Raw genomic sequence first — 26470 nt, forward strand, 5'->3', positions numbered from 1 at the left:
AGGAGGTAAGGAAGGGAGTGAGGGAGGAAATAATTCCGGAAGGGCAAAAGGGAGAGCGAGAAGAAAGGAAGCTCAAACAAATTCTTATCCTAAAAATGATATTGTGGGGTACAGATTTACTAAGGCGGGTACTAATAGTATATATATTTTATTTCTCAAATATAGATTGTAACCACAGAGAAGAATGAAATTAGTATTTCATGAAATACTGAATACTTTTCAACAGGATGAAAATTAGTATCTCTAATATCTTTGCAATATCAAATGAAATTTCATAATTTATGTATACCTACATTCTCAGAAATTTTTCCTAATAAATTCCTAAATCATACCTCATTCTTTCCAAACATGCAAAATATTCAGAATTCCATTGGGGGGATGGAGATATACCTTATTTTTTAAATTACTTCTGATGACTGGAAAGAAAAATAAGTGGTTTTCCAGTATGACAGGGACTATTCTAAGGAGAATGTGATCAGTGACAAATGACTGCTCCCCCCAGCAGCCAGGACCCTATGCTCCTTTCCAGAATACTTACTGCTCTTCTAATAATGTGTTTAATAATATGACTCTTCTCTTAATGCATTTTCCCCGCCAGATTGTGAGCTCCTTGAGAACAGAAACTGCCTTATTGTTCACCAGTCTTCTGCGCCAAGGGCAGTGATGAGCTGATGGTCGATGTTGGATGAGTGGGTGGATGGCTAGATGGGTGATGCCGTCCTGTGGAGTGAAAGGTAGACCTGAGAATAACACACCTGAGGGCCTGCTGAGCATCCCGGGATTTGCTGTGAGCTGCCCAAGGCACTAGCGCTGCCATTGTGAATGTGGGCTCACCAGTGTCCATACATGATTTGAAGCCCCAGTCTGTGGTCTGAAATGAACACCGTTAGTGCTTCCCGAACCTTGCCCCAGAACTCGTCCCAACATCAATGGGAATAAACCTGTAGCCCCTGGGACCTGGGGCCTTCAGAGTCTCATTCTAACTTAGTCATTTTATGAAAAATTGGTATTTTTCCTAAGATATCCATTTTTCATCTTCATATAAAATACTTTGCCCATCCTTCAGGTTGTGCCTTGTTAACCAGCCTGTGGCTTGTAGTATCCCTGGCAAACCTCTGCATGACCCAGGGAGTGCATGTGCCCCGCTTGAGAACCATACCGCATGAAGATGTTGTCCGTAAAATAGTACTGCCAACATGAAAATATTGTAGTCGGGAGAGGTAACATTAACCGCCATCAATATGGAGTCTCTTTATTTGATTCCCTTTTTCACCCAGCAAAAACTAGCCCCCTGACTGAGACTGGGACAGAAGATGGGAGGGTTTGATAATGGGAAGAGGAAAACCGTCCAGAGCTGCCTGGAAGTGAAGGTTTGGTCAGGTCAGCCTGCTGGTACAAGACGGCAGCAAATGGGAGTAGACGGGGTGGAGATGTTGGTCAAGGAGGAAGAAACCAGAACTGGGATGAAAGAAGCCCTTTGCCAGGGCTCTTCAAGGCAATGGGATGACCAGAGAGGTGACTTTGGGTATGTGCAAGGACTCCACCATTCATTTCTTCTGCAAACGTTTGTTGAGTACTTATTATGGGTTAGACCCTGTGCTTAGCACTAGAAAGCCAAAGAGACAATTAGTATCCCCAGTCCAGTGAGGATGGAGACCCATAAGAGATAGTTGCAATAAGCTCTCCGTTGGGAGGAAAGACGGGTGGCAGCAAAGGAGTGCCAGATGGCCCGGAATGGGGAGTGCATGGGAGACTTCCTAGAGGAGGTGTTCCTAAAGGACAAGCAAGGTGGATTATGTAATGCTTAATGGTAAGCTCAGTGTTTTTTGCCTTTGGATGTGTTTCCTTCTGATCCCCAACCCCATTAGGGTCCAGCTCATGCTTTAAATATAGAAGGTGCTCAGCAAATGCATCTAAATGAAGAGAAACCAAAACGAAGCAAAGAAAAATCTAAATCTCTTCTTCTCCCTCCTCCCCACAAATGCAGACATTAAAAGGTACGTAGGTGCATCATTTGTTCTGATTAGTGCACTGCTACCTGGAGGGATGGGAGATAATACCATAAAAGGACAGAGAGTAAGGTTTCAGGCAGGGTTTGGGGATGTGGTTTGGACTATATAGAGTACGAGAATAAGAGAATTGCCTGGAAAGGGGCTTATAATAACGCCTCACTTCCTCTCTTAATAACAGTTAGTAGGGGGTTTTCTCCCATTGATGACCCCATTTCATTCTTTCCCATTTATGAGGCTAGTTTGCTTGAATCATCCAGCAATATGTAAACTCATGAAAGAAGGTATATACTAGCTGTTGCAAGGTATTCTGTTTGTTTTGTTTTGGAATTCTTTTCCCTTTGGTTAATTTTCAAGTGCTTGCTATGTAATAATCAATGAGCAGCTAATTGGCAGTAAGAGGATGAAATGGGTATTATTCAGATAGTGTTTTTAACAGAAGACGTACGTGTAACACTGTGGGGAAATATTAGTAAATAGCAAGAGATTTTAGTGTGTGTGTGTGTGTGTGTGTGTGTGTGTGTGTGTGTACAAAAGGATTCATTTAAAGCCCCTCAGAAACTAAATCCAGGTGTGTGAATCCTTTCATTTTCAGACTCCTCCCAAGGGGTGAGCGGAGCCCCTAGAGATTGCCCTGGAGCACAAACCACCCTAAATGGAGCCTGAAGGTCTGTCAGTTCCCAGAGAGCAATGAGGAAATGGTAAGCAAATGGCAGCAGTTGCATAGAGAATTAGGGAATGAATAACAGTGCTTTCTGGTAAATTAACCACATTACATTGTGCACAGCAAAGTGATGGAAAAACCCTGTTAAAAATTGAATAATAATTTGCCCACATCATTTACGTAAAATGCATAATTTTCCTACTTCAGTGGACTTTAGTTTGATTTAAAATATGCACAACTCCAGTCCTGTTCACCAAAGCATAATTTGTGAGATAATTGGGAAGGGAAAGAGGAATCAGACCGTAATCAGCCCAATTCTGTGTGAACCACTTCACCTCCTCCCTCACCTGTGCATTTTGGAAAATATTTGTTTATACGTTCCTGAAGGTCTCTAAGTGAAAGTGCAAGGCATTCATCATTGTCCCTGCTATCACTAAACCATGACTTCACCACGTTTGAGAGGGGGAAAGCAATGCTTCGTTCTATTCAGTATTTTTCTGCTTTCATTCAAATAAGTACTAGTTTTTGAATTCTAGGGAAAATGGAAATGTAGCAAAGCTGTACTTAAAACAGCGAGCCAAGAACAAAAGCAACAGTGCACAGCCAAAGGAGACCTTGGAAGATGCATAGATAAAACAAAAAGCTGTGCTTGGCTGGGACTCTCTTTCAGAATCAAATGCAAAATGGAGAACATTGTTTCAACTGCAAAGATTTTGCAGGCTATAATATCTGAAATAGAAAGGCATCATGTAATCCACCTTGACATTCAGAAGCTGTGCTATTGCTATGAGTTATGATACTGGTTCCTGACTAATGGAGGTTTCCAGAACCAGAGTGGTCAGAGGTGGTGTGGAATTCCGGCAGTGGACTGGGTACCCTCCACTTAAACAGTGCATTCCCATGGCAATCACTGTCCTTTTTCCTTCCCCTCCCTCTGCTCCCCACCCCCACCAGAACCATAGAAATTTTATTCAGATATTCACTCATTCTCTTCATCCCCATTTCTCCACAGAGGGTCATTATTTACTTATTCCAGTGAGCCCTTAAATCTCAACTTTTCAGGTCAAGTGTGCAGCTGATTCTCTCTGCTTCTCCTGAGTGCTCTTCTTTTGTTGGCCAAATCCTGCCTCCTCTAAAACCCTGCTGGCCCCAAGAAGCTGAATCTTGAACCCCACAAATCTCAGCACTTCTTTCTCTTGGGTGCCTGTTTTGGATGAGCAAAGGGCGCCCCCCGCAATCCTACTACTCCTCCCCACTTCTTCCTTTTCTCCTACTAACCCCTGCCACTGGCCAAAGATTTATTAGACACTAGTTTTGTCCCTATGCCTCTTGCCACTAACTATAAATTGCCTTTCTGCAAATTAGAAAAAGCTACTCTACCTCAAGACACTTTGCTGCCACCTGCCAGAAAACTATTGTAATAAATATGCCAAGAGATCATGACTAGAATGCAAATGGTGCCCCCTAGAATTGTGCAGTATACAACTGGCACAACTGTATGTGACAGCCCTGTACTTGGAAATCACCTGATTTATCCAGGAAGCTGGTTGTAAAAGTAAGAACACAGCAGATCAGTCTTGCCTTTTTATGACAGTTGGCAATTTCAAAATCTAAATCTTTCGACCATGATCAAAAATTGCTGAGAGGCAATTTCTGGAAGAGACAAAGAGCCCCCAGGCAGCAATTCTTACAAGAATAAAGGGCTCTTGATTCAGCCCAAGATTTGGCCTGCTGGCTGGGCAGATATAGCCCAAACCACATTGGGTTGATTTTCAGGAAGCATCAGTTAGAAAGCTGGTAAGTTTCAATGCTGTGGGTACAGGAGGAAAGTGAACTTGGCTTATGTTTAGGTCAACCATTCCCCCTCCCTGGCGTCGGCTGCTTCGGTTCTTGTTGATCGCCCCATCTGCTCCCCTCCCTCCTTCGCATTCAGCACAACCTGCACGTTCTGATGATCTTTTGCCGCAAAACAAACTACCCCAAAACTTAGCGGCAGAAATAGAAATAGTCATTTATTTTGCTCATGAGTCTGCGACTTGGACAACACTCATCAGGGACATCTCTGCTCCATGCGGCCTCAGCTGGGGCAGCCCCTTGGGACTGAAGGACCCACCTTCCCAACAGCTTACGCGCGTCCACACGGCTGATGAGTTGATGCTGGCTGCTGCCCAGGAGCCCGGCTGGGGCTCTTGCCGAGGGCTTTGGGTCCTCTCCATTTGCGCTCCCAGGTGGCTGTGAGGGCTTGTTGACACCGTGGAGCCCATGCTAAACCACCAGTTGACGCCTCATGGAGCAGAGACAAGTTGCCCCCGCCAAGCCCTGCCCAAATTTCAAATTTCTGAGAAAAATAAATGACTGGTTTTAAGCCACTGAAGTTTGGGATGGCTTGTTCTGCAGCAGTAGATCACCAGAATGTACAGGTGGGGCTGAACGTGGTGTGAATCCATTCCCACATCTTTCTGTGATGCCTCCCGGTGCTGTGGAATCAAGGAGGCAAAGAAAACTACATTTCCCAGACTCCCTTACCATGGGGATTATGAGTGTCCATCAGGCCATACCAGTGAGACATATTAACGCAAAGTTGGGAAGGCAGAAGTGAAGCAGAAGCCAATTTCCTGCAGATCTTGTCTGTTTTCTGCTGGAAAGCAAGGTCATGGGGCCACTGAGGGCCAATCTCCAGCTTCATAGGTGTCAAGAGTCAGCTGAGGAGGTGGCAGTGGCTAAGCTCGACATCCCAACATGCAGGCAGATGTTCCCAGCTTTCTGACCACGTTCTGACCATTGTATTGCAGCTACAATGTTCATGAGGTCAACAGTGCCAGTGGCAGCCTCCTGAGTCCCACCTCCCTGAATGTGGGAAAGGTGGCTGCCCTCCTGGCAGGTCAGTTCTGCCACATTCTGGGAGTCATTCCCGGAAATCCAGCATAGAGCCCTCTCTTCCAGCCCTTCCAGCGAGTTTGTAATTCCACCTTTTTGCCTAAAATCCCTAGCGTGGTTACTATTTCCTGCACTGAACCCTGCAACTGACACCCAGGCGATCCTTAACATGCTGCCCCTTCTCAGCCACTTTTGTTCCTGCTTGCTTGCTTTCCCTCGTTTAATCATTCCTTTGGCAAATATTTATGGCAGATTTACCACGTGCCAGGCATTGTGCTAGACCTGGAGGACAATCGATGAACTAAACAGACATGGCTCCACCCTCGTGGAAGGAGCCAAGGCAAAAGACCAGGAGACAGCAAACTACTACCCTCAGGCAAAATCAGCCCCCTGCTCATTTTGTTTTCTTGGAACACAGCCACGCCCATTCACTTCTGTCTTGGCTACAGCTGATGTTTCCCTATAGTGGCAAATTTCAGCAGTTGCAAAAGAGACTGTATAACCCAAGAGCTGAAAATATTTACTACCTGGTTTTTCACAGAAAATGTTTGCCAGCTCCTGCATTAGATAAATAAAACTCCAAGTCAGAATCCTGTTGTCCCCACATCCAATCAATCGCTCTGTCCATTCTGCGGACACATGTGCCAAGCTCCAATCTCAGCTCTGAGCACTCCATGAGAACCGTCTTATTTAGTTCTCACAACAACCTTTGGAACATACCGTTATAATCTCTGCTTTACAGAGAAGGAAACTGAGATTTAGAGAGATTGGGGCTGGATGATTGAGTAAATGGTGAGAGCATTAACGGAGATGAAAGTCCCAGGAGGAGGAACTGAGAGTAGGCGGGAGCTGGTGGACTCGGTGTGGACTCAGGCATGTGAGGTGCCTGCAGGCATCCATGAGAGGCTGTCCTCGCTGATTTCCTGCTTGGTGTGGTGGGAAGGCATGATTTCAAGTCTTGCCCAGTTTTAGGTTCAAATCACAATTCTTCCATTACTAACTGTATGACTTTGGGCCAGCTACTTCTTCACATCTCCAAGCCTCTTCGCTTCTGTCTCCTCACGAGTGAAATGGACTCTTGTCAAAATGAAATAAGGGAATATGCACACAGCACCTAGCGTAGTGCTTGGTACGTGGAAGGCGTTTGATCTGTGTGGGCACCTCCCCTTCATCTTCAGTCTATCCTTCACGTGGTGGAGAGTAACCTAAAATCTCAGCCGTGATTGTGTTGTTCTCCTATTTTAAAAATATAATGGCTGGGCTTCCCTGGTGGCGCAGTGGTTGAGAGTCCGCCTGCCGATGCAGGGGATGCGGGTTTGTGCCCTGGTCCAGGAGGATACCGCGTGCCGCGGAGCGGCTGGGCCCGTGAGTCATGGCCGCTGAGCCTGAGCGTCCGGAGCCTGTGCTCTGCAACGGGAGAGGCCACAACAGCGAGAGGCCCGCGTACCGCAAAAAAAAAATATATATATATAATGGCTCCCACTGACCCCCACTGGTGGAAGGGGACACATTTGGAGGGGCTGCCCAGTCCACACCCCTTTCTTTAAACTCCCTACCCCACAGCACTACACTCTCTACTGAAGGTCAGGTTTTTACCATATGACCCTCCCCAACACCAGAACAGCTGATGATACCAGGTCAGATGCCTGACGGGGAATCCAGTCCACTGACCGGCCGCTAGCTAATGAAGTTGTCTCCTTTAAGTTGGGACCAAGAATTAAGAGGCTGTGGTGACAGATGCTTGGCCTACAGGTTAAGTTGAGTCAGGATCAGAGATGGCCCCATGGCGGAGCAGAGGATGCAGTCTGCAGAGAGAATCAGTGGCTGGAGACCATGGGCCACCAGAGAAAGAGTGCCTGGGAACAGCTGCTGTCCAGCACCTGTATCTGCAGGTCCAACTCTACTTCCTGAGCACCATTTCTATGAGATTCCTCAAACCCCTGCAGACACCATTTTGTCACTGGAGCTAATTCCAGGGAGTTTAGGCCCCTGCAGTCCAGCTCCACTGTTTGCCAGCCTCATCTCTCCTGTCCCCTCTACCTACCATCGCCCCCGCCCTGGATCCTGGCCGTTGAACTGCCCACAACTTCGCAAGCATGCTCTGCACTGCTCCAGTGTTTTCCCCCTTGCCTGGAATGTTCTTTTGCCGTCTCTTCTCTTTTTTTTTTTTTTTTTGAGCGTCATTTTTATTTAACATTTTGTTAAAATGAGTCAATCATATTTTTTGTTCAAGTCAGTCATTTTTTCATTTCAGAATTAAAATTTATTTCACTTTGCACTGTTTCCTGCTCAGCATCAAAAGACGTTCTAGGTTGTATCACTTTGTACAGAATTAGATGATATTCCCAGCCTTGTTTCTTTTTTTATTTTTAACATCTTTATTAGAGTATAATTGCTTTACAATGGTGTGTTAGTTTCTGCTTTATAACAAAGTGAATCAGCTATACATATACATATATCCCCATATCTCCTCCCTCTTGCATCTCCCTCCCTCCCACCCTCCTTATCCCACCCCCCTTATCCCACCCCTCTAGGTGGTCATAAAGCACCGAGCTGATCTCCCCGTGCTATGCGGCTGCTTCCCACTAGCTATCTATTTTACATTTGGTAGTGTATATATGTCCATGCCACTCTCTCACTTTGTCCCAGCTTACCTTTCCCCCTCCCTGTGTCCTCAAGTCTATGCTTTACGTCTGTGTCTTTATTCCTGTCCTGCCCCTAGGTTCTTCAGAACCAATTTTTTTTTTTTTAGATTCCATATATATGTGTGAGCATACGGTATTTGTTTTTCTCTTTCTGACTTACTTCACTCTGTATGACAGACTCTAGGTTCATCCACCTCACTACAGATAACTCAGTTTCGTTTCATTTCATGGCTGAGTAATATTCCATTGTATATATGTGCCACATCTTCTTTATCCATTCGTCTGTCGATGGACACTTAGGTTGCTTCCATGACCTGGCTATTGTAAATAGAGCTGCAATGAACATTGAGGTGCATGTGTCTTTTTGAATTATGGTTTTCTCAGGGTATATGCCCAGTAGTGGGATTCCTGGGTCATATGATAGTTCTAGTTTTTTAAGGAACCTCCATACTGTTCTCCATAGTGGCTGTATCAGTTTACATTCCCACCAACAGTCTTTTGCCATCTCTTCTCTTCTTAACAGCCTATCCATCCTTGGAGGTCCAACTCAAACCTCTCCTCCCTCCTGAAGCCCTCTCTGATCCCTCAGTCGTAAATGGTGACTCCTCCCAAGAACTCCCCGCACTCGGCTCTGGTCACCCCAGGGCCTCCTGCACCCTTCTTCCTAAGGGCTCCTTCTCGCCTCTGTACTCACTGCCAGTAGGAACTTGACACTCAGATATTACACTGAATTTACTCCAAGGGTTGTGAAACTTAAAATACGATCTGAGTTTCTTCAATAAAGAGTATTATGCCAATATAAGGCATTGTTCATTAAAATGGAAATGCATTTAGAGAATGCTTCAGATTAAAGGGATAAAGATCAAAGGGCACGTTTTTGGCCAGGAGTTCTGAGTCTTGCAGACCCAATTAAATTTAGACATTTTATTTCCTGAACTGATTAGAACCGTAACACTGGATTTGGTGCTGGAATATAAAACTTGGTGAAACTTCCAGGCTGGTGGAAAGTCTGTCACCTCCTTACTGCAAGTGGATGTTCTCGTCTGACATTAAAGTTCCCGTGTCTCTTGCTGAAACTGGCTAGTGAATCCCGAAGGCCTGACTTAGAAGAAGCTTCCATTGTTGACACGGGACCTGTAGAGCCCTGCCCTTCGTTGGAGTTACAGGCACACCTGGCTTCCAGCAGATCAGGAGAGGGTGTGTCTGTGTTGCATGTTCTCACAGGTCCACTAGGATTCAAGATCCTGCGGACCAATGTTGAGAATAGAAAACAGCTGCTCGTGCAGACAGCGCTTGAGAAAATGGCTGCGTTTTGCCAGCGTGTGAGAATTTCCCCACCAGAATCCTGACTGCAGCCATGGCCAGGCCACTCCTCCAGGGCCCTCTGCCTGGGGCTCATCCCTGGGCTTGCTCTCCCCATCACACTCCCAGCCCAGCTGCCCAGGCTCCCTCTGGACCAGCGGCTGGGTTTGGGGCTCTAGGTCATGGGTTGAGCCAAGCCCTTGGCCCTGAGTCCAGGGAGGGAGGGAAACCCTGCTGGGGAGGAGGGACACCAAAGGAGCTGGTGATGGGAGCCCTCAGGACACAGTAGTGGATGCTCTGCTCCAGACAGGGCAGCAGGGCGGTCTTGGCCACAGGCCTTCAGCTTGTGGAGAAGCCAACCAGGCCACATCAGGTGGACTTGACCCGACTCAACCCCTGAGAAAGCAGGTCCCTGCTGCAACGAGGACAGTGACCAGTGACCAGTCTCGTGGGAGCAGCTGAGAGGTGGGACTGGGATTTGGAGAGGGGGATAACCTGACTCCCGTCACGCCAGGTGAGATGCCCGACTCACATCTCTTCTCCTGCCTGATCTGGGGCCGCAAAGCAGGGCCTCAGCCTGGACATCAACCCCAGCACTTCAAGGAGGTGCCGTCCTATTGGATTTGATGAACTTGACCTCTAGCAGAGCGTCCTGGAAGATCACAGACTTAACACAGCACAAGGGACTGGTTTTCAGAGCAAACCCCTGGTTTTATAGATGAAACTAGTAAAAGAAGAAAAATTCACTGAAGCGCCCATGTACTTTATCCTGCCCCCAACCTTGTCCTTTCCATAATGAGAATGTCTCCATGTGGAATGGCCTGCAGGGTCCTGTCCCTGGGCTGGCCACAGTGACGGATGCCCTACCTCACTCCTCATGCCCTCTTTTGAGAAATGTAACTCTCTCAAGCACCTCCCGTTACCCTTCAGAGATTCAAATATGCACCTGCAGAGGTGGGATGGAGAATGCTGTGTAGAGGGGATTCTTGTAACTGACAGAAACTTTCTCCAGAAGCAGAATGACTCTAGAGCTTTGTGCCCCATTTGGCGTTCTTAAAACTGAGAAACACTCGGGTGAAGTTGTCCTCCACCTCCGGCTCACAGGGGAGATCCTACCGTTAGTCTTTGGCCCTGCCTAGTCCAGTTAGCAGCTCTTACCCTGGCTGGCTGCCTCCTCGAAAGCTCACTGCTGACTCAGGCAGCTGAGAGAACAGGGTCTGAAAGTCCCATTCAATGCAGATTCCTGGACTCTTCTGATCTTGGGGCGAGATGCAGAAATGTACATTTTTGAATACATAAAGTTTTTCTTTCTGATGGCACAAGTGTAATATATGTAGATACATGTAGTATCTACTCAGTCTAAAAACAATAAACGTTCACACAAAGCAGTGCCCCCCACCCCTTCCCTACACCATTCCTTCCCACAGGTTATCACTTATCATCTTGGTTTGTGTCCTTATAATCCTCTTGGAACACATACATGGACAGGGCTTTTTCTTTTCTTTTTTTTAAAAATAAATTTATTTACTTATTTATTTATTTTTGGCTGCGTTGGGTCTTCGTTGCTGCGTGCAGGCTTTCTCTAGTTGTGGTGAGCAGGGGCTACTCTTCGTTGCAGTGTGTGGGCTTCTCATTGTGGTGGCTTCTCTTGTTGTGGAGCACGGGCTCTAGGCACAGGGGCTTCAGTAGTTGTGGCACGTGGGCTCAGTAGTTGTGGCTCGCAGGCTCTAGAACGCAGGCTCAGTACTTGTGGCGCACTGGCTTAGTTGCTCCGCGGCACGTGGAATCTTCCCAGACCTGGGCACAAACCCGTGTCCCCTGCACTGGCAGGCAGATTCTTAACTACTGCACCACCAGGGAAGCCCAGGGCTTTTTATTTACATGAATGAAGCCATACTACACATACTGTTCTGCACCTTGACTTTTTTTTTTTTTTTAATTTATAGAGTACTTTTTTTTTTCTTTTTTTTTTTTTTGCGGCACGCTGGCCTCTCACTGTTGTGGCCTCTCTCGTTGCGGAGCACAGGCTCCAGACGCGCAGGCTCAGCGGCCATGGCTCACAGACCCAGCCGCTCCGCGGCATGTGGGATCTTCCCAGACCGGGGCACGAGGCCGTGTCCCCTGCATCGGCAGGCGGACTCTCAACCACTGTGCCACCAGGGAAGCCCAGTACTTTATTTTTTTTTAATTTTTATTTTATACTGTAACATAGTTTATTAACAATGTTGTATTAGTTTCAGGTGTACAGCAAAGTGATTCAGTTATACATATACATATACATGTATCTATTCTTTTTCATATTCTTTTCCCATTTAGGTTATTACAGAATATTGAGGAGAGTTCCTTGTGCTATACAGCAGGGCCTTGTTGGTTATGTATTTTAAATATAGTAGTGTGCATGCACCTCGACTTTTCACTGAGTAATCTGTCTCAGAGAACTCTCCGTGTCTACACATTGAGATCTGCTTTCTTCTCTTTAACAAATAGCATTCAATAGGATTCCATAGAATGAAAATAGCATCATTCATTTAACCATTCTTCCACTGATGGATAGTTAGTTATTTCCAGATTTTCACTGTTACAAACAACCTACATCCTTGCACATTTTTTGGTGGATATCAGCAAGGATTTCTCTTGGAGAAATATCTGGAAGTGGAATTGCTTTGCTGTTCATTTAAGTACATTCTTAAGTTTAATATGTACTGCTGAATTGTCCCATTAAACCACTTAATCAGTGTATGTAAGTGATCATTTTCGTGGAATCTTCATCTTTTTAACAAGTGCCCAGATGATTTGGGTGTGGGTGTCTAAGGACCATACTATGAGAACATAGTGTTTGTATTGGCTGACCATGGCTGCAATAACACTACACTTACAGAAGTTATCCCCAAACCCAGTGGCTTAAAATATCAAGTTTCGGGGTTTTTTTTTCTCGGTGTTACCTGCAGTTGGACCACAACCCAGCTAGGCTTAGCTGGACTCTAGGCTCAGAGTTCCAAGTTGCCCACTGCAGGACTTGGATCCAGGCTTCAGGTCAAGTTCAGGTCTGTTCCCAGAGTGTTTATGCTGAGGTCCAGGTTGAAGGGGTCAGTGGCTTCCTGGAAACGCTTATCTTATGGCTATTACACCCAGCCAAGCCAAACTTGCATACATTTTAAGTACAGTTGTTTCTTGGTAAGCAGGGGATTGGTTTCCATGACCCCCGCAATCACCAAAATCCACGGATGCTCAAGTCCCTTATATAAAATTGTGTAGTATTTGCATACAGGCTACACACTTTAAATAATCTCTAGATCACTTATAATACCTAATAGAATGCAAATACTATATGAATAGTGGTAAATAAGATGTAAATGCTATGTAAATAGTTGTCAGCGCACAGATTCAAGTTTTGCTTTTTGGAGCTTTCTGGAATTTTTTTCAAAAAATTTTAAAATATTTTCCATCCTGAGTTGGTTAAATTCTCAGATGCGGAACCTGTGGATAAGGAGGGCCGACAATATATCTAAGACCATACTCATACTCTTTTAAGACCTCCGCTTGCGTTGTGATCACTGATGACACGTCATGTGGCCAAACGCACATTAGTAGGGCAATAGAGTATACCGGTCCTTGGTGGGAGCTCTGCAAAGTTACAGCAAAGGGAAGTGAAGAATCAGGGCCAGTTCTTTCACTGCAGTCTACCATAGTGGTTAAGGGCACAGGCTTTGGCTCCAGAACCACCTGATTTTGAACCCCTGCCTATGTGACCTTGGGGAAATTACCAAATATAGTTGACCACTGAACAACTCGGAGGTTAGGGGCACCCACCCCTGAATAGTCAAAAACTTGCTTTTAACTTTCCAGTTGGAGCTCCATATCCACAGTTCCACATTCACAGATTCAACCAACCCAGGATCATATAGCTCTGTAGTACATATCTATTGAAAGAAATTTGTGTATAAGTGGACCTGGGCAGTTCCAACCTATGTTGTTCAATGGTCAACTGTATAGGGCTACTACTCCCCATTGTTGTGTTGAGATGATTCTCACCAAAAACATGTTTTGGTCAACTTTAATATTTGCTTTAGACAAGTGTCTACTTTTAATATTTAATTTTTAAATTAGATTTCAAAACTGCTTTTGTAGTGGCAGGGTTGTTCAGTTTCCCCATGAAACACCCATGGCTACAAGTTAGAAAATCAAGTCCTGGCTCCCTTGCATCCTCTCATCAATGTGATACTTACACCTTCCTTTGTGTTCATTCAAGTGGGGTTTAGAAAGATTCACTTATTTCTTAGTTTATTTTTTTCAAAGAAAAAAAGTGCAGTAATTACCATAATTCCTTAAAAGATTTCAATTTTAAAAATGAACCACCCAAAAATGATTAAGTGGAGTTTTCCAATAATTTTATCTATTTTTGAACTTTTTATTGAGCTCTAAAGCATTAATACATGCAGAAACTGTTTTAATTAAATAGTGTCAAAAATTATCATGTTGTGATTATTTACTGTATGAAATTCAGATTAAGAATTTTTAACTTGAGAATTTTTTAGGATTCTGTGTATTTCAAACTTCTATTTCTCAACAATTATCTTTTCCCCCAAAATTTAGTCTCATTTGTCTAAAATTTTAAAAAGGAAAAAACCGTCAGGAATTCCAAAGCACTGCTTACGATCAAAATGTTTTCACACACATACACAAAAAAACCTCTACAGATGCTGAAAACATGGCCCAGTTTGACTCCTCTTTAGACTGGGGAAGTTTACGTATTAATATATTTTAGACTAAATTGGTCATTGAAGAATATAAAAAGCAACATAGATGTATTAGTTTGCTAGGGCTGCTATAACAAAGTACCACAGCCTGGATGGCTTAAACAATAGAAATTTATCTCTCACAGTTCTGGAGGCTAGAAGTCCAGGATCAAAGTGTCTGCAGGTTTGGTTTCTTCTTCAGGGTCTTTCTCCTTGGTGTGCAGATGGAACCTTCTCGCTGTCCTCACATGGTCGTTCCTCTGTGTGCATGAATCCCTAACGTCTCTGTGTCCTCATCTCCCCCAGTCAGATTGGATTAGGTCCCACCTTATGGCCTCATTTTAACTTAATCACCTCTCAAAGGCCTTATGTCCAAATACGGTCACATTCTGAGGGACTGGGGCTAAGGACTTCTACATACGAGTTTTGGAGGGAAACAATTCAGCCCATAACAATAGATTATGGACAAAATAACTTTTAAAAGTTTTAAACAGCTTTATTGAGATATAATTCGATTCACTCATTTATATAATTCACATGCCATCTGATTCATACAATTTAATGCTTTTCGTAGATTCATAGAGTTGTGTAACCATCACCACTATCAATTTTAGAACATTTTCATTACCCCAAAAGAAATCCCAAGCCCCTTAGCCATCACTCACTCATTTTCTTCCCATCCCCCCAGCCCTAGGCAACCACTCTCTGTTTTCTGTCTCTATAGATTTGCCTATTCTGGACGTTTCATTTAAATAGTATCATACAATAGGTGATCATTTGTGACTGGCCTTTTTTATTTAGCATAATATTTTCAAGGTTTATGCATGTTGTAGCATATATTGGTACTTTATTATTTTATTGCCAAATTATGTTCCATTATATGGATATACCACATTTTATGACCCATTCATCAGCTGATGGACATTTGAGTTGTTTCTGCATTTTGGCTAATGTGAATATGCTGCTGTGAACATTCATGTATAAGTTCTTATGAGTTCATATGTTTTCAGTTCTTTTGGGTATATAACTAGGTATGGAATTACTGGATCATATGGTAACTCTATGCTTAACTGTTTAAAAATACTAAAGATTTCCTCAAATACTGTTATTCACACTCAATAATTGGGGAAAGATATTCTATCTTCATGGACTGGAAAATTTAATGTTATTAAGATGTCAGTTCTCTCTACATTGATCCGTTGAGTCAAGGCAATCCCAGTCAAAATTCCAATGGAAGATTTTATGGAAATTGACAACAAGATTCTAAAATTTGTAAGGAAATGAAAAGGACTTAGAATAGCCAAAACCATTTTGAAGAAGAATAATAAAGTTGGAGAAGTTATGCTATCAGATTTGAAGACTTACTATAAAACTATGAAGCAGAGTGGTACTGGGGAAATAATAAACAAATAGACCAGTGGAACAAAATATACTCCAGAAACAGACCCATACAAATACAGTCATTTGGTTTGCAACAAAAGCACCATTGTAATCCAACAGGAAAAGGATGGTCTTTTCAATATAATGCTGCTAAATCATTTTGCATGTACATGTGAGAAAAAAATGAACCTTCACATTTACTGCACTCTATACACAAAAATTAATTGGAGGGTGAATCATACTTCTAAATATGAAAGGTAAAAACAATAAGAACTCTAGAGGAAAACATAGTAGATTATCTTCACCTTGGAGTAGGCAGACTTCTTTCAACTATAAAAGTAAAACATGATAAATTGGACCTTTTTTTTTTTTTTCCTGTATGCGGGCCTCTCACTGTTGTGGCCTCTCCCGTTGCGGAGCACAGGCTCCTGACACGCAGGCTCAGCGGCCATGGCTCACAGGCCCAGCCGCTCCACAGCATGTGGGATCTTCCCGGACCGGGGCACGAACCCGTGTCCCCTGCATCGGCAGGCGGACTCTCAACCACTGCGCCACCAGGGAAGCCCTAAATTGGACCTTTTTAAAAGAAAAATTATAAAATGAGAAAGTGATAGGGACTTCCCTGGCGGTCCAGTGGTTAAGACTCTGAGCTTCCATTGCAGGGGGCACAGATTCAATCCCTGGTCGGGGAACTAAGATCCCACATGCCATGCGGCATGGCCAAAAGAAAAAAAAAAAGATAAATTGGACCTTATTAAGCATAAGAACTCATGTTCATCAAAAACACCATTAAGCAAGTGAATCAGCAAGTCACAGACTTGAAGGTATTTGCAATACATATTTCTTACAAGGCACTCAAACCAAGAATATATAAGAACTACAGGTCTATAAGAAAAAGACAAATAATCCATTTAAAAATGGACAAAAGACTTGTACAGGCCCTTCACAAATGAGGATATCCAGATGGCCAGTAAGCAAGCACTGGAAAAAGTACTTTACAACATTACTCATCAAGGAAGTGCAAATTAAAATCACAATGGGATAGCACTGATTGGCTAACAGCAAAAGGGCTGACAATATCGATGTTGAGTGAGGATGTGGAGCGATTAAAAGGTCATTTATTGCTGGTAGGAGTATAACTTTGTTCCACTGTTTTGGAAAATTGGCAGCAAAGTTAAGCATATGCCTACTACCCTATGTCCCAGCAATTTCACTCCAGGTATATATTCATGAGAAATTACTGCATATGCCTACTTGTACATGAATATTCATAGCAGCTTTATTCTTAATAGCCAAAAGCTGGAAACAATCTATATGTTCATCAGTAGAAGAATGGATCAGTGAAACTGTGGATAAATTCATACAACTGAGTATACTACATAGCAATCAATAAAGAAGAACAAGCTATTGATACACACCAAAACGTGGATGAAATCTCACACTATGTTGAGTGAAAGAAACGGCGCACAAAAGAGTGCATTCTGTGTGAGTCCATTTATACGAAGTTTTAAAACAGACAGAACTAATCAATGGTGATAGAAGTTAACCTGGGGCTATAGTGGGGTTGGGAGGGTGTTAACTGGGAGAACCTTCTGCAGTGAAGGAAATGTTATAAATCTTGATCAGGTTGGTGGTTCCACTGGTGTATACATAAGTAAAAATCCACTAGCTGCACGCTTAAGACTAGAGCACATTATTAAATGTAAGTTGTTCCTTGATAAAAAATAAATAATTGAGGGACTTCCCTGGCGGTCCAGTGGCTACGACTCCGCGCTTCCACGGCAGGGGGGCTCAGGTTCGATCCCTGGTAACTAAAATTCCACATGCTGCTCTGCCCGGCCAATAAAAAGAAAAAGAAAGAAATAATTGAGAAAGACTGCTCATATTGAAAGAGACTCTATAAGGATTTAAATTTAAGTCTACTCTCTCTTTGGGAGGCAGAAGGAATGTTTACCTTCTCTGAGCCTCAGTTCGTCATCTGTAAATAGAAATAATACCTCATTATGAGATAATATGTCATTTGTAAATAGTAGATAATACCTCTACTATTTTGATAATGAGCTAATGTATGTAAAATACGTCATCTAACTTCTCTCTCCCTCAGTCTTCCCATCTGTACAATGAGTATAAAAGTAGTAACTACCTCAATAATTCTGAGCTACTTCACAGAAAGCACTAAGAACAGTGTGTGACACAGGAAGCTTTTGATAAATGCTAATAGTAGCAGCTGTTACTGCTATTGTCAACGTTATGAATATGGACCAGATTAACTTCAAGGCCCATTGAGCTGCTGGAGGCATCTGTAAAACAAAAGCCAGGAAGATTAGGCGTTTGGCCTCTGACTCTGGTGACAAGGCTGAGATAAAACCCCGGGTCCCTTGATGCCCCACCCGGAGGTCTTTCCACCGGCACACGCTGCCTGAATAAAAGGAAGGAATGGGGAAAGTATGAATTCTGTGTTGATTTTCATGTGCCTGGCCCTCCGTGTCTGCCAGCAGAGTGTCTGTGGTCGTGAAGCATAAGGTGAGGGGAGAAGAGGCACTTCTGCCTCCTCTTCCCCTGTAGGTACTTGGATGACCACTGCTCCTAAATTACCCCTGATATGCCAGGTTCCCTTTTAAACAGTTTACACGTTGAAAGGCCTATTACCCTCACATCACAGTTGAGAGAACTAGCAAACAAGGTGTCTAGGTGACTTGCCCAAGGTAGTAAGTGGGGGAAGCCAGGACTGAGTGCAGCCAGCCCGGGGCCGGAATCCACTCTCTAATCTCCGCGCTGTGCCGCCTCCCTAACGTGGGCTCAGCTTTTGTGGGAACCTTTCTTGGTCATGAATCACTCCTTGATGCGCCTCGCCCCCTCTCTTCTCCACCTCACCTTTTTGGGGTTTAAGGAGCCACAGCAGCCTTCGTGGTCCAGGCTCCCCCAGGGCAGAATTCACTGCCCCTAGTGGCACTCAGCTTCCTCTATAGCCTTATCCTCTTCCAGACCTGCAAAGCTGCCTCTAATGATCTGGCATTTGGGGATGCTCCAGGGCTAACCCAGACATGCCACTTGACATTTTTTGAAGATGACGTTTCCTTCCTCTAACACCCACCCCTTTTTTGGAGAGCAATGATTTATAGCACCTGGGCAGCCTAGCCGTCGCCATAAGCAAGTCTGTCAGGGCGAACGTGATTTGGGGCTTAGGTGTGTGAAAAGCCCTCAACTCTGTAGGCTCCAAGGTCCCTTGTGTTCACAAATGTCAACCTGTGCCACCCTGTTAAATCAAAGACAGAGCTGAAAATGTGGACCCTGCAGCGATGCTGGGGGACTGATAGAGATTTCATGTAAAAAGCCCCTCAAATGTTTGGTTCAGTGAGTTCTTTCGGAGCTCCTTTGTCCCAAACCAGAATTCTAAAGTGGAACCATGTAAACATGTGTCAGAGAATAAAACTGTTGTCACCCCCCCATCTTTCTAATTCGCTGGTTTCCCTGAAGTTCATCATAACCTCCAGAAAGGTGTCTATTGGGGGGTTAGAGGGGGCTGCCGTCAGGGTACCAGATTTCCTACACCAAGAAACCTCACAATAGAAAAAGCTTTTCCAAGTCTGGGTTCAGATACCATTTGCCAGTGTCTTCCCCCTCCCCAGGCCCTCCTTGTGTGTTCTGTTCTGCTCCAAAGGCCTCCGGCTGATATAATTTGCAATCTAATAAAGGAGTGAGCGGGTGTTAGAGCACACCAGCCTAGCTGCCTGTCACCATAGGAAACTGTGCTCTTTCCAGACCATCCTACATGGACTTTACACAGTGCCACACTGCTGTCGAAAGTGATTTGCTCAGCGGGTGTTGGAGGGCAGGAGGCAGACCTTCAGGGGGTTTGCGCTAACCCTACTCGAGTCATATAAAGTCAGCCCCCGAGGCTCAGAGCAGTGTTCCTGAGGACCTCAGACGGCAGAGATCTGGGGTGATGCTCCTCCAAGGCAGACGTGGCAGAGGTGTCTCCTGGTGGCTTTAAAGCCTGACAGCAGTAAAACAGAGGAGGCGGCAGGAGTGGATCTTACTTGGGTTTTGCAGATGGCAGAAAACCCATGTGTAATATCCTTCATTACCAATGCACACTCAGAAAGAGTCTGGACGTGTTGAAAGAAATGAAGGGGAAAACATATTTAATATTTATCCATTTAAATACAGAAAACAATGCATTTTCTAAATATTTGCAGAGGGGATCACATCTGCCTCTGTTGTTCGGTGAATAACGGAGAGAAGAGTGGAACCCAGAGCTTGGGGCTCTTCCGGGGGCACTCGGTGTGGACCGGAAGTAGAGCCATCTGAAGTGGCGGAGGCTGAGCTTTGGCAGGAATGTGCTCCGTTCCTGGACCAGGACAAGTTCTCCTGGGCACTGAGGCCAACTGTGGGCCTCCAGGTCAATCCTTTTTGTACCAACAACTCCCAGAAGTGAGAAAAAAACGGGCTGAGACGTTCACCTTCAGGGAGTCTGTTCTGCTCAGTAAGGAAACCTAGTTGCCATGCTTTGCCCTCCACAGTAGGCCATGGAAAATTATTTTGGGACTCTGATATCCCACACTTAGGAGACACAGGATGGAAGAGAATATACGATCCATCTTCCTGGTTTTAACGAGCTCAAACAAAAGGAATGATGGGTCCCATCTCTCTCCTATTTAAGATTGAGGCTGTCCTAGGGGGTCTTAATTTACCCAGGGAAATTAACACTAGCTGCAATAACAAAATCTCAGAAGTCTCGGAAGCGTAACACGCTTTAGTCCCGTTCTAATCTACTGTGGGCTGAGCAGCTCACCTGTATATCTTTCCTCTGAGCCGTGACTCAGGCTCTTTCCATCTTGTGGCACCACCATTCCCGAGAGCTTCTTTGAAGCCTCTACTGGATCCTCTGCCTTCATATGCCCATCAGTGAAGGGAAATGAACTGACAGTCTAGTGGGACCTTTTAGGGGCTAGATCTGAAAGGGGCATTGATTACTTCTTCCCACATTCCATCAACTAGAACCTGTTGCATACTCTGGGGAATGCTGTCTCCGCACGTGCTTGAAAGAAGAAATAGAATTGGTGGCCATCTAGCCGGTCTCCACCACATCTAGGAAAGGAGGTGAACCTTGAACTAAGAGCTCAAGGCCTGACAGCATCCCAGTTCTACCAAGAAGCAACATTGAATAATCCCACTCAATCCTGATATACATTTATGTCACCTACATAGTGTGATTTCTGGACCATCAGAAAGCTCTCTGCTCCAAAATACCTTCTCTCGCCTGCCTATTCTGGGACTTTACCATTAGAGAATCATATCATTGGCTTCAACATCATCTTGATCTTGTCTTTCTCTTTTAAGATGCATGCCAGTTATCAATTTATTGCCTCCTCAGCTCCAAGTTTATCCTTCGTTACCTGCTCTTCAAAAATGGGCCTGTACCCTTCAAATATTTTCCGTTGCAGCTGGCAGCATTGTAAGTTACATCAATAGAGGATGCTGGAGAGACACTGCAGGAGGAAGGGGATTTCTGTCCTGGCTCCCTTATGCTTGCCTGGCAGACTCCTGCAGCTTCCCAGGCTCCTGTAGCACCAGCAGCTTCTCCAGTGCCCAGCTCCTGTAATGCACAGTGGCCAGCAGCTTCCCTGGCACGTCCCTCACCTTGGGTAGTTTTATAGCAGAGTACTTCTGGTGAGATATCGCCCTGCGATCAGCTTTTCCTGCAACCCTAGAAAGCAGATTTCCAGCAAGTTCCCCCGGTGCAGCGTCCCGGAGTCTTCTCTGCCATCTGGTGAGCCACAGCTGTGCCCTCTTCGAGACGGTCTGAATCTCGGCCCTGGGGGCCTCTTCCTCAAGACCTCTGTCTCAGCCCTGTGGGTTGTTGTTCCTTATCTGCCATTCCTAAATTCTTCAGAGCTCTCTTTACTTCTTACTAACTCTTTGCTACTTTAATCCCCTGTTATAGTTAATAATTTTTTTATGTTATACTTTCTCTGTTCCAATTATAGATTCTCCCTCTTGAGTGCATCCAGAGTCATAGGGGATGCAAATGTCCTTGGGGCTGAATTCACAGGCAGTCAATGACACTTTAGTGTAAAACAGTTTTGTTTCGTTTTCCTGGCATCTAGAGAGCAGCAGGGGCCTTGGAGCTGAGAGAGGGGACCATAAGAAGAAAGACCCAGCAGGGGATGTTGCAAAAATCCAAATGACAAACTTTGCCTATTTCACAGTTTTGCCATGGGCTGACTATAACTGTTAAGTGTTCATTTTTATCTCAGTGCAAAACATCTTTGGTTCCCTAGGGTCAGCCTAACAGCACCAGAAATAGAACGAAAACACTAGTTTTTCTAGTGAAGCAGCAACTATTGCACTTTGATAAGCTCTGTACGTTTCCCCCTTTGTTGTTTTGTTTCTTAATCACACATAAAAGTGTGTTGCCATAGAAAACAGAAAGAGGACAGCTCTGGACATTTTATTTCATTGAACAGAGCCAGGCTACTCCCTGGGTGTACATTAGCTCCTTCAGACAGGACATTATCACCTTCAGGCTGCAAGGAGAACGTGAATCAAAACTATGAGGATTGTCAGACAATGAAATGGCTCAGTTAAGGAGAGGCTGGCATTGCCTTTCTCTGGGGATTATTAAGAATAGGATGGCAGCTTGTGTCTTTAGGATGGTGTACGTGTGGTCTTGATTAAAAGCAGGAGTAGGAACAACAGCCAAGCTCCCATCCAACTTAAAAAAAAAAAAAACTTAAAAGCAACATATCTACACAATTTAAAAAACAAATTGTACAGACGGCTTATTTAGAAAATCAACTGTCCTCTCTTTTACCTTCCTTCTCCCACCATCCACTGATTCCTGCCCTCTCAGTTCTCTTCATGTTGTGGGTTATATCTTTTTCATGTTCCTTCATTGTCATTCTCATGGGTCCTAGGAAGGGAGGAGACAGACACCCATGTGCACAGTCTGCCATCTTGAAAAATAAGCCTTCCTCTCAAGGTTGACTCAATTTTTTCTTAGGGACCAACTTAAGAAACAGAATCCAGTGCTCTGAAAATTCTCTGCTTGCCAAGTCAAAATGCATATATATATATGTATCATTTAAGTCTGTAATGGAAACATACTTCTTCCATCTAGTCTAGTCCTTTTGACCTTCTAGATATTTCTCTGTCCTATTGGCCACTTGTGTTCAGAACCCAGGCTTTTCGTCCTCATCCATCTGGTGCTCTTTGGACAAACATTACCTTGAACATCTACACTTTAAAATTTTCCACATAGGTCAACTGTTACAATGGCAGATTGTAGTATTATTATCAGGGTAAAAACAGCAATATTGGGCTTCCCTGGTGGCGCAGTGGTTGAGAGTCCGCCTGCCACTGCAGGGGACACGGGTTCATGCCCCGGTCCGGGAAGATCCCACATGCTGCGGAGCGGCTGGGCCCGTGAGCCATGGCCGCTGAGCCTGCGCGTCCGGAGCCTATGCTCCACACGGGAGAGGCTGCAGCAGTGAGAGGCCCGCGTACCGCAAAAAAAAAAACAACAAAAAAACCCCCCAGCAATATTGCAAATAGTGTATTGGTTACAACCCCAGAGTGCTATGCCCTGTGAAGAGAGACACAGTGGCAAAGCAGCTAGAACCAAAGTGGCTGAAGTGTCAGACCCTCCCACCGTGTCCTTCCCCTCTCCTGAGGATGGGTGTCCCCTCTCGCAGTAACTGTCTCCTCGGCTGGGGCCTCCTGCTGTATACCTACTACCTCTGCCCTTTCTGACAGAAAAATGGAGGGCTGGGTGGTGCATAGAAGAGAGAAATTAAGCTAAATTAATCTTTATCCAACCCACCACTCATGAATCCATCTATACCTCATATTTCCCAACTCCACTTCTCCTCAACTGCCACAAACACCACAGAAGGCCCTGCCTGACAGGCTCAGATATGCTAAAGCCATGTTTTAATCAGTCAGGAGCATCACATTTAAGTTCCTTTATGCTCGTGGCCATTAGTCAATTATCTTTGTTTACTGACAGTTGTTTTAAAGACAGCTAATTGGGAGAATAGGATTGACATGTATACACTGATGTGTATAAAATGGATGACTAATAAGAACCTGCTGTATAAAAATATAAATAAAATTAAAAAAGAAGAAAGACAGCTAAGTAGACAGCACTGGTGGAATGCACCTTTATCTGGCTTGGTGTTAGTGACAGGGAAAAGAGCTGGGACTTCTATTTTGGAAAAAAGAAAAAAAAAGAAAAAGCCATCAAAGCTCCTTAGCACATAATACATTTCAGCCATCAGAGCCAGAATCCAAAAGCGTAATAAAGAAAGGCAAGTGAAAAATGCTTATAATCGTCATATGTTAAATGCCTTATTTCCTGCCAATCTTATATCTGTTTCCAGAGAAGAGAAAGTTGCCCACTCTGCCAGCGCCTTTGTCAGCTGCCAGCTGTTACTTCCCTGGAAAGGGGGTCAGAAGGCTGCTGGTAGCTAGTAGCCAGCCAGAAGCTGCAAGAAAGAACCGTCCCTCATGGGTGTTAGCTGCTGGCTGATTGTCAGCTGAGAGCTGCAAGTTCTGGTTTAATAAAAGCCAGCGATAGATTTCAAACCATTTTTTTCCTTTTTCCATTTGTGCTCTGAAATTGTCGCGCACTCCGAATGGAACTCTGCAAGCACGCAGGCCTTTGTTCTGCCTTGTCAGTGCCAGCAGTAGAGTCCTCTCCAGACAGACACTTTGCAGGGTGGCCAGTGGGGTGAGGCGGGAGGAGAGGGGTTGGGCTGGAGAAGCGACACAATGCCCTGCGGCCCTGTGCAACCCGGGTGCGGATGGACACATCAGAGAGGGTTTCCTGAATGCTCTGAGAGGCCGGCTCAGACTCTGGTTGTTTTTGTGACAGCTGGTGGTGGAGTAGGATGTGCCGGTAGGTCAGAGTCAGAATTTATTGACTGAAGCCCCCTGAAATGAAATGAGTCACCAGCTCGCTGCGCCAGGCATGAAATCCAAGTCTGAAACTGTCCCCAGGCTCACAACTGTTCCCATAGGCCAGCAGTCAAGAATTCCCTTCTCTGAGACGTGGTGTGGAACTCAGAGCTCTGTGGATTTCAGAGGTTTGGGCAAGAGGAAGGGGGGCAGCAGGAATTCTGCACAACGGTGTGCTTTAAATTCAGATGCTTAGGGGCTGTCATGTGCAATGCATCAACGATGAAAAATAAACACCCAGCAGAAGCTGGCTTGGAGTTGAGGCGAGTGCACAATAAATTTCAACTGGTTAAATTAATCGCTCACTGCTTGTTGTGAATATTAATCCCAGGGAGGGAGCTGGCTTCAACCCAATCAAAAGACAGGTGAAAACTGAGAACAGCAAAGCATTTGGGATCTTCAGAGGGAAGGCTTACCTGTGAGCCAGGCGTTGACGCTGAGTCCTAAAGAGAAGCAGAATCTGCAATACAGCCCCGCCTGCTTCACAGGCACAGCTGTGCTGCAAGACCTGCCCACCTTGCCCTCAGCCCTCACCTGTCCCCTCGGGGGCTCCTCAGGGACTTGTATGAGAAAGGCCTGGCCTGAGGCTGTGCAAGATGAAAGAGCCAAGGCTTCTAATTTGGTTTTTTTTTATTGTAGTAAAATATACATGACATAAAATTTATCATTTTAACCATTTCCAGTTCGGTAGCATTAAGTACATTCACAGTGTTCTGCCACCATCACCACTACCAGTTTCCAGAATTTTTTCATCATCCCAAACAGAAACTCTGCACCCATTAAACAGGAGTTCCTCATTCTCCCCTCTCCCAGCCCCTGGTAACCTCTATTCTACTTTCTATCCCTATACATTTGAGTACTCTAGGCATCTCATATAAGTGGAATCATGTAATATTTGTTCTTTTATGTCTGGCTTATTTCACTTAGCATAATGTTTCCAAGGTTCACTTGTGTTGTAACGTGTATCGTACTTCATGCCTGTTTAAGGCTGAATAATATTCTGTTTTATGTCTGCACCACGTTTTGTGTGTCCATTCATCCATGGAGGACATTTGGGCTCTTTTCACCTTTTGACCGCTATGAATAGTGCTACAGTGAACATGGGTGAACAAATATCTGTTCAAGTCCCTGCTTTCAGTTCTTCTGGGTATATACCCTGATGTAGAATTGCTGGATCACATAGTAAGTCTATGTTTAACTTTTTGAGGAATCACCAGACTGTTTCCTAATAATGATCTCTTTTGTCGTTTAGGGAATAGAACTGATCTCCGTAGTAGATGGCTGTTTATGGAATGACCTTGATAGGACATGGTTGGCTGTGAAAGGTGAGATCCCTTTCAGTGATCAGGAGAAAGGTTACCACCCAGACAAAGGAACTAGATGGTATTGGCCTGATAAAGTTGCAAGAATATTGTCTTCCCTGGGTGGTGCTGAGCCAGGGGTCTAAGACCCTGAAAGAACGGAGAGAAGTCTCTGTAGAGAGGGGGCCAAGCTCTGCACCACCAGGGTCCGGGGTCCTAAGGTGAAAGATGACCAAGGAGATCTTTGCCAATGACGCTAGAATGCCTCATAGTTGATTTTATTGAGAAATTGCTTACTTGGTCTGCCCTGGGCTATAATTCCCCTCCATTGTCCCTAAACCTTCAGCTGAAATCTCTTACGTGCAAGGCCCTGCGAGCAAATGGGAGGGACAGAGAGGTGGGAGAGGGACTCTCCAAAGTTGGGGGAGATGGGCTGCACCCATGCTGAGTGGAAGCAGGAACTGAGTGTGGGGCATGTCAGAAATCCTACGGGAAATGAGGCGGGGACTGCAGCCACTTGGAGTAGAAATTAAAGGAAAAGACAATTGCAGACAAAGGGAAGACTTGGGGCTTTCCAGGTTATCCCGAGAATACC

The 26470-nt window shown here is 44.7% G+C and overlaps 1 long non-coding RNA gene across 2 annotated transcripts; it reads left to right on the forward strand.

The window, feature by feature from the left end:
* Nucleotides 1-25946, forward strand: LOC137204644 (uncharacterized). Of its 2 annotated transcripts, none has more exons than XR_010933774.1 (3): nucleotides 1-1997; nucleotides 2605-2710; nucleotides 25827-25946. It is a non-coding gene; the product is annotated as an uncharacterized lncRNA (long non-coding RNA). The 2 variants fall into 2 exon arrangements; XR_010933775.1 differs by lacking the exon at nucleotides 25827-25946 and adding an exon at nucleotides 9140-11703.
* The last annotated feature ends 524 nt before the right edge of the window (nucleotides 25947-26470 follow it).

This window comes from Pseudorca crassidens, chromosome 13, assembly GCF_039906515.1.
Source record: "Pseudorca crassidens isolate mPseCra1 chromosome 13, mPseCra1.hap1, whole genome shotgun sequence".
NCBI lineage: Eukaryota > Metazoa > Chordata > Mammalia > Artiodactyla > Delphinidae > Pseudorca > Pseudorca crassidens.